Source organism: Bos grunniens, chromosome 10, assembly GCF_055505025.1.
Source record: "Bos grunniens cultivar Pamir isolate PY7600 chromosome 10, Bosgru_T2T1.0, whole genome shotgun sequence".
Lineage (NCBI taxonomy): Eukaryota > Metazoa > Chordata > Mammalia > Artiodactyla > Bovidae > Bos > Bos grunniens.
The window spans coordinates 67430320-67437907 of NC_141174.1; positions in this window are offsets into that span (position 1 = coordinate 67430320).

Genomic DNA, 7588 nt, shown 5'->3' on the forward strand with positions numbered 1-7588 from the left:
CTACTGAGCCCATGGGCCTCAACTACAGAAGCCCATGCCTGAGAGCCTGTGCTCCACACCAAGGGAAGTGCTGCAAAGAGAAGCCCACACATCACAATGAGAGAGTAGCCACTGCTCTACACAACTAGAGAAAAGCCTGCACAGCAACCAAGAGCCAGCACAGCCAAAATAAATAAATGCAACTTAAATAAATAAATCAAGAAAAGAATTAGAAATATCAACTTAAAAAAAAAAAAAAGGCACAATACCCTGTCTGGTTTCCAGACCTGACTCCATTTTCAGATCCAAAACCCTTTGACTGAAGGAGCGATTGGGTCCCAGGAGGAAGGCTTCTGTAATACTATGGCAATACAGTAATGATTATTCTACTCCTTCCCCAGAGGGACCTGTGGCCATTTACAGGGGGAAAGTGGAATAGCCAAACTTTTTAAGGTCAGTGTCTGAGTTGACACTGATATCTGGAGACCTGAATTATCTTCATGGCTGCCTGGTAGAGTAGCCCTACATAAAAATATGTGCAGGCCCACGGGCTGTAGCAAATGGCTTGATGAGTTGGTTAGAGGCCTAGAAAGAGAAACAATGGAAAACTGGGAAGGAGAAGAGGCACGTGGATGTATCTACAGGAGTGGACACAAGTGTGAAGACCCACACATTGTATGTTAATGGCCACCAGAGGGGACCCACCATGGAGGAGAGGCTAAATAGTCAAGTAGATATAATGGTTTGGCTAGTTGACATTAGTCAGTCTCTGTCACTGACCACTTGTGCTGATCCAATGGGTGCACGGATAAAGTGGCCATGTTGGCATAGGTGGAAGCTACACATATTGTATGGTGGCAGGGATAGGCCTAACAGAATGGGCTCTCATTCACCAAGGCTGACTTTTTATTGTTCCTGCCAAATCTCCAACCTGCCAACATTTGACGGCCAACCAGCTACTTGGTGATGAATTGACTACATTGTACCGGTTTTAATGTAGAAGCGTTGGTGATTTAACCCGACTTGAATCGGCATGTATTCTGGATCGTTTTCTCTTTCTTGCTAAAGGCCTCAAGTAGCACTGCTCTCTGAGAGCTTAAAGAGTGTTTGATTCATAGACATGGGATTTCACACAACATTACATCAGACCAAGAGTCCTACTTCACAGCAAAACAATGGGCACATAGTCACAGAATCTTCTGGTCTTATCACATTCTTTGCTACCTATCTACTGGTGAAAAGAGCTGACAGAGTGAAGGAACAGTCTTTCAAAGGTGCAGCTGAAGCACCATTTTAGAGATGGTGGGACATCATGCTCCAGGATGAAGTATGCACCCTGTTTACTAATTATAATATGGCCCAGCAGTAGGATACAGAAGCCTAATAAACATGGGGTTGAAGTTGGAGCAGCTCCACTCACCATCACTCCCAATGATACTTTGGGAGAATTTATGGTTCCTATTCCTACAGCTGGCACCCCACTCCAGCACTCTTGCCTGGAAAATCCCACGGACAGAGGAGCCTGGTGGGCCGCAGTCCATGGGGTCGCTAAGAGTCAGACACGACTGAGCAACTTCACTTTCACTTTTCACTTTCATGCATTGGAGAAGGAAATGGCAACCCACTCCAGTGTTCTTGCCTGGAGAATCCCAGGGACGGGGGAGCCTGGTGGGCTGCCGTCTATGGGGTCGCACAGAGTCGGACACGACTGAAGCGACTTAGCAGCAGCAGCATTCCTACAGTTCTAGGATCTCTGGGTTCAGAGAACCTAGTTCCTAGAGGTGGAACATTTCCATGAGGGCACAGGAGAAAAAACTCATGAACTTTAAGTGTGGCTGCTTCCTGCCTCTTAGTTTCCTTGTGTCAAGAGACCGGCAGGCAAGAAAAAGGTGTCACTTCCTGCTGGGGGTATTTGACCCTGATCCTTGGGAAGACAATGGCTGCTGCTCTATCATGGGGCCAGGGAAGGATATGTTTGGCACCCAGGCGATCCTCTAGGGTGTCTCTTGATACTCTTTTGCCCAATTTTGATAGGTTTGGCAGCATGGCTTGAAAAGGGCACGGTGATTAGGAGCTCAGACTCCTGAGCCAGGTGGGCCACTTAGATCATGAGAGATACCAACTGAAGGGAAAGAGAATCTAGATGGGGTAATGGAGGGATGCTGAATATCAGCCTGACACCAAGACAAGCTTCAGTAGTGAGGACTATAGTTCATCCTACTTGCCTCCCTGTAAGTTCCCCAGAGGAAACAATCACCAGAATTCTGGAGTGCCTCTTCCCAGGCAGAGGGTGCTTAACATATGATGCAAATATTTCTGAGCTGTGCAAAGGGGAATACTGTCCTAGTTGTTAGGGTGCACCACCCAGATCTTGCCTCTGGGACCAAGAAGCTTATCCCCAAGTTGGTAGGAGTGTTGCTGCTGATGGCTCACAGCTGAGTCTCTCCCTAGGCATTTCCTTCATCTGCAAAAATGAGCTGTCTTTCCTGACTTCATGAAGGATCATCTACCAGGTCAGTGTTGCAGGAGGGTGTTCAACCTCAGTCGGGAGCAACTCTGAAAGGTCCTCCCCACCTTCAAGCTCCCTGTGGAGGAGTCTTTGATTGTGACTGCATCCTTGATCATTTTCTTCCTCTGCTCAATCTTGATTCCTTCACTCCCTCAGATATGTTGTTTCTGAGAGCACTAAATAACTAAATAACTCCCAATAAACTTCCTACAAGCAAATCTTCATTTCATAATATTTCATGAGAAACCTGATCTAAGACACTCACCTAAACCACCTAAAATTCCAATCTTTGGGATCCAAAGGTGAACAGGTCTCATCCGTTTGAAGGTGGACCTCACCATCATTTTCTGTGCTATGGCTCCCTCCACCAGCCCTCACAGCGTCGGGTGCATCCTACATCCTGGCCACCTTCCACCAAATGTCCTCCAGCTTGCTTTCCCCCATGATAAAGCCACAGAGACTGAAGTTCTGGAGTACAGTCAATGTGGTCTGACATGCCAAGAATGAGGATGGGATTGAGTTTTCCTTGGTTCTAGAGCCCTGGCTACACTTTGGAACCAAGGCTGAAGCTCTTTAGAAATCCAAACTTCTCACTACCCCTTCCCCACCCACACATCCCAGGTCCTGATTCAGAAGGCCTGGGTACAGCAAGGAGGAATAGGCAGTGTTTCCAGAGCTTTCCAGGCAATTCTGATTGATATCAAAATGGAGAGTCACTGGGCTCAGTATTCCACTTTAATTCAGCAGCCTAAGAGTCTGTCCGCTTTTTTGGCAGCCTTTTCATTTGACTCATATGGAACTGGCTGTCAGCGAAAACCCTCAGTTTTATTCACACATGCTTCTGCTAAGCCGCTACTTCCCCCCCCCCCGCCCCCCACCACTCCTTGTACAGTCGGTGCCTTGGAGCCAAGCCCAGATCTCTCAGTTAAGCCCTGTTCATTTTACCTTGTGAGGTTCAGGCTATTGCTCCAGCAGGTTAGGATGTTTGGGGATCCTGAGTGTGTATCTCAACACCTTCCCTGTCCTCACTGGCTTCCTGCTACTTGCAAAGTTGAAGGGCTGGTTCACTGTGGCTTTGCCCAGGTCCTGATAAAAAGATGGATCAGGACAGGAGTAAGGATGGAAGCAATCAATCAGTTCTGAGGGCATTCCTTATGCACAAGTCACTATGCCTGCCTGGAGAAGAATGTGTCTAACTTATCTCCATCACACTTAAGAAAACAGGTCCATTTCACAGACAGATAAACTGTGGCAGAGAAAACGAGAAATGTGTCCAAGAACAGCCTATAGGAGGAAGAGGCAATCCTTCTCCTGCTGTCTTCAGCTCTCATCTCTAGGTTTGTCATCTGTCAAAGAAAAGTGACAAGGTTGGCCCTTCTGAATGGAAAGATTTTTGGAGCTGGAATGAATCTTGGAAATGATCAAAAGCTTAAAGATCAGAGAGCTCAGGTAGCTTGCCACGATCTCATAGCAAACCTTTTCTCCAGTTGAGATTGAAATCAACGTTTCTTGAGGATGGATCCAGGCTTCCCCCAGCTATACCTCCATGTAAGTCTGATCCAAAATGACACTTCAAAGGGAAACACACATGAGACTGCTTCTTTTCCACTGTGAAGTCCCAGGTTTCTTCTGTGATTCCAGGAGGGATTGGCATGGGAGGACAGGCAATATCTTCCTCCTGGGTTTCTGCAGAGAACTCTCGATCACCTGCTTTCTTCCCTAAGGGATGAGAAGCTCAGCACCTGCTACCCAGCCTTGTCCCTGCCTCCATTCATACTCAGCTCTCAGCATGCCTTTGGTGGCTGGGTCTGGAGCCACAGCTGGATGTACAGCCAGACTAATGGACAGCCCCTGGTCCTTACTCTCATGCCTGCCTCATCAACTGTGGGTGCTGTGATGATGCTAAGGTGGTGGGAGGTTGCTGCTTGTCCATGATGTGAGCCCTTGTGCTTATGACGTCAGGAGCACAGGCTGCTTGGGGGACAGTCTGCTTCAGGTCTACAACCAGGAGCACCCCTAACTTAATCTGCCCTGGGAAGGGTAGGGTCATACCTTGGAATCAGCCCCTAATCCACACAAACTGCCGAAAAAGAATCCAAAGAGCAAGTCAGTGAAGATGCTTGTGGAAAGGATAGCAATATATACTGAGGAGAGACTAATGAGAAACTGATTTTCTCCTGTCTGTGTCTGCTAACAAGTCATAATATTAACAACAACAATGATAATACTATTGTGCTCATGTGCAGGCCCTGTATGAAGTACTTTACATCCACTATATAATTTAATTCTTATAGAGTCCTGTGAGGCATAGCGATCCCCATTTTACAGGTGAGACAGCTGAGGCACAGGAATAAAGATATCACAAGGCAAACCAGCTAGTAGGTGGCTGGGTTCATAGAGCAGCGATCCCAGCCTGGCTCCCCGTGCCTGACTAGGAAACCGATCTTCAAGGATGCAACATCTGAGCCATTTTCATTTCAAAAGTAAGCTGGCCACTGGCCCAAGACTCACCACAGGCCTCCGGGCTCCTGAACCCCACTGCTTCATCAGGTAAGTCATGGCAGCAGGTGAGAAATCCACCTAATCTGACTCATTTGTCTGGTAAGGGGGCCACCCAAAGATCTAAGTTCAACTTCCACCACTAAACTTCTCTGTTGAACAGGTTGAAAACCCAAAAAGCATGGGGTACTCACGCATAGCTGCCAGGTGAGCAAGTGACCTCAGGACCTGCCTATGGGGCTCCAGGCCACCTGGATCTCCCTGGGAGATAGCACTCTGTTGCAGCTAACTTCTCACAGCCTTCTACCACCCAAAGCCCGGCCATGCCAAACTCTCCAGCATACCCATCGCCACAACTGATATAGACCCTCCGGAGACTTCCCTGAGGATCTGCCCTGCTCAGATTCCCAGCCTTTCCCCAGGAGGCCCGTGCTTCCTAGTGCGCCCAGCAGGGGGCATCCTCACCCTTCCTACTTCTGCCCTGGGGGTGAGATTGGGAGCCGGGGTGAGGCACTCTCTACTCAGCTCAGCCCAGGAGTCAGTTTCCCAAACTGGGTATTCATGTGACCTCTCTGATTTTCTCTATATCCACTCTACCATTGTTTACACAATATTTTTTGTCATTCATATTTTAAAATACCTAAATGTATTTTTGAAGGAAAATAAGCCCTCTTTGGGCTTCCCTGGTGATGCAGACAATAAAGAATCTGCCTGCAATGCAGGATACCCAGGTTCAGTCCCTGGGTCAGGAAGATCCCCTGGAGAAGGAAATGGCAACTTGCTGCAATATTCTTGCCTGGAAAATTCCATGGACAGAAGGGCCTGGCGGGCTACAGTCCATGGGGTTGCAAAGAGTCAAATATGACTGAGCATCTAACACTTTCACTTTCAAACCCTCTATGATGAATGTCTTCCCCCCTCCCTTCGCTGCATGGGTCTCCTGCATTCTGGGGGCTTCCTATGCAGGATGTGGGCAGGAGAGGACAGTTGAAGCTATAGCTGGGGGTCTCAAGAACTGGGTATGTGTGGGGGAGGGAGGGTCAGGAGGGAGGGGAAATATATAATTATAACTGATTCAAGTTGATGTACAGCAGAGACCACCACAACATGGTAAAGCAATTATCCTACAATTAAAAAAAAAAGAACTGGGTCCAGGTAGTGAATGTCATCAATGGGTAAAGATGAGTGAAACTTTATTCTGTGGATTCAGAGCTTCAACATTCAGAGGCTGAGATAGAAAGGGTAAGAGAGTAAAGAGCCCTGAAATCCTTGCCCCAGTCCCATGAAATGAGGGGGTCTGTACAGGGTGGGGATTGTCGTCTTTCCAAATCCGGAGAGAAGGCTTCAGGGTGGACAGGAGGGAGGGACTTGGGTGCAAGAATGGGGTGGCTGCAGGTGACAGGTGCAGGGGCTTTGGGAAGGGACAAGGATTTCCCTTGCAAAATGCATTCAAACAGACAGAGAGGGAACCTGATCCCAGGGAGGGACTCATCGGAAGAACAGGAGACACCAGAGGGGCCCACAGATGGACCCGGGCTGGAGGCATGGGGGAGGAGAGGTGAGAGACAGCAGGACTTAGAGAGAGGGGAGCCTGACTGAGTGCTTCGGCAGAGGGCAGGTCAGCATGGAGGATTCCCAAGCCGATTCCATAGGCTGTCAGGCCTTACTCCACCCCAGTGGTCTTAGAATTGTTCTTCTGGGAGTTATTTTTGTGCTAGGAATCCCCTCAGCTCCAGCCCCCAAAGGGCCCCTCTCCTCCTGCCCTGGGCCAGACTGGCCATCGGAGGCAGTTTTAGGGCCTGGGCAAGGGTCCCGTGGTGGCCAGGGGGTGGCACCAGGGTCCATGATGGGACCTGGGGCAGAAAGTGGGGCCCTGAGAGGGGAAGGAAGTCCTGGTCAGAGCTCTGGCTCCCCCAGCTGGGTTAAGAAGGGTGATAAGAGCAGGTTGGGCAAGAGGAAGTGGGCTGGACTGCCCTGGGCTATGACTGAGCTCGAGGGGCCTGGGCCCTGGGCTGGAGCAGAGTTAGGGTCATGTGCCCTGAGCTGACCGAGCAGAGGCCTCTCTCTGAACAGCCCCCCTGCCCTAAGCGTTCTCCCCGACAGGCCCCAGCGCAGGGCAGAGGAGGGAGCCTGCAGGAGATCACAGTGGAGGGTGATGGCTGAGCTCAGGGCAGTTGTGTGCCGAGTGGCAGCTAGTCAGTGAGGGTCCAGGCCTCGGCCACTCTGGAGGGCTGAGAGGAGGGAGTCATGTGACAGATGAGGGGTGCAGTTGCCTCCCTTGCATCTCATTTTCATGGGGAGGAAGGGTTGAGAAAGAGGAGCTGGGTGTTCAGCAAACTTTGCTTATTCAAAGCACTCAATCCCAGCTGGACCCTGTCCCACCCTCAACTCCCATCTTCAGGGTGGTCCCAGCCTCCCCCTCAGCCTCTGAGAGAGACAGACTCTGGTGCTCAGGACCCCCCGTCTGTGGGGGCCCTTTCCCCCTCAGTGTCCACCAGGGGAACAGTACCCCTAGCTCATGCCCCTGCCGCATCTGACCTGGGACTGAGAGGCCCCTGCTCTGAGGCTACCAGACCTCATGACCTGCCTCTCTGTGCTGAG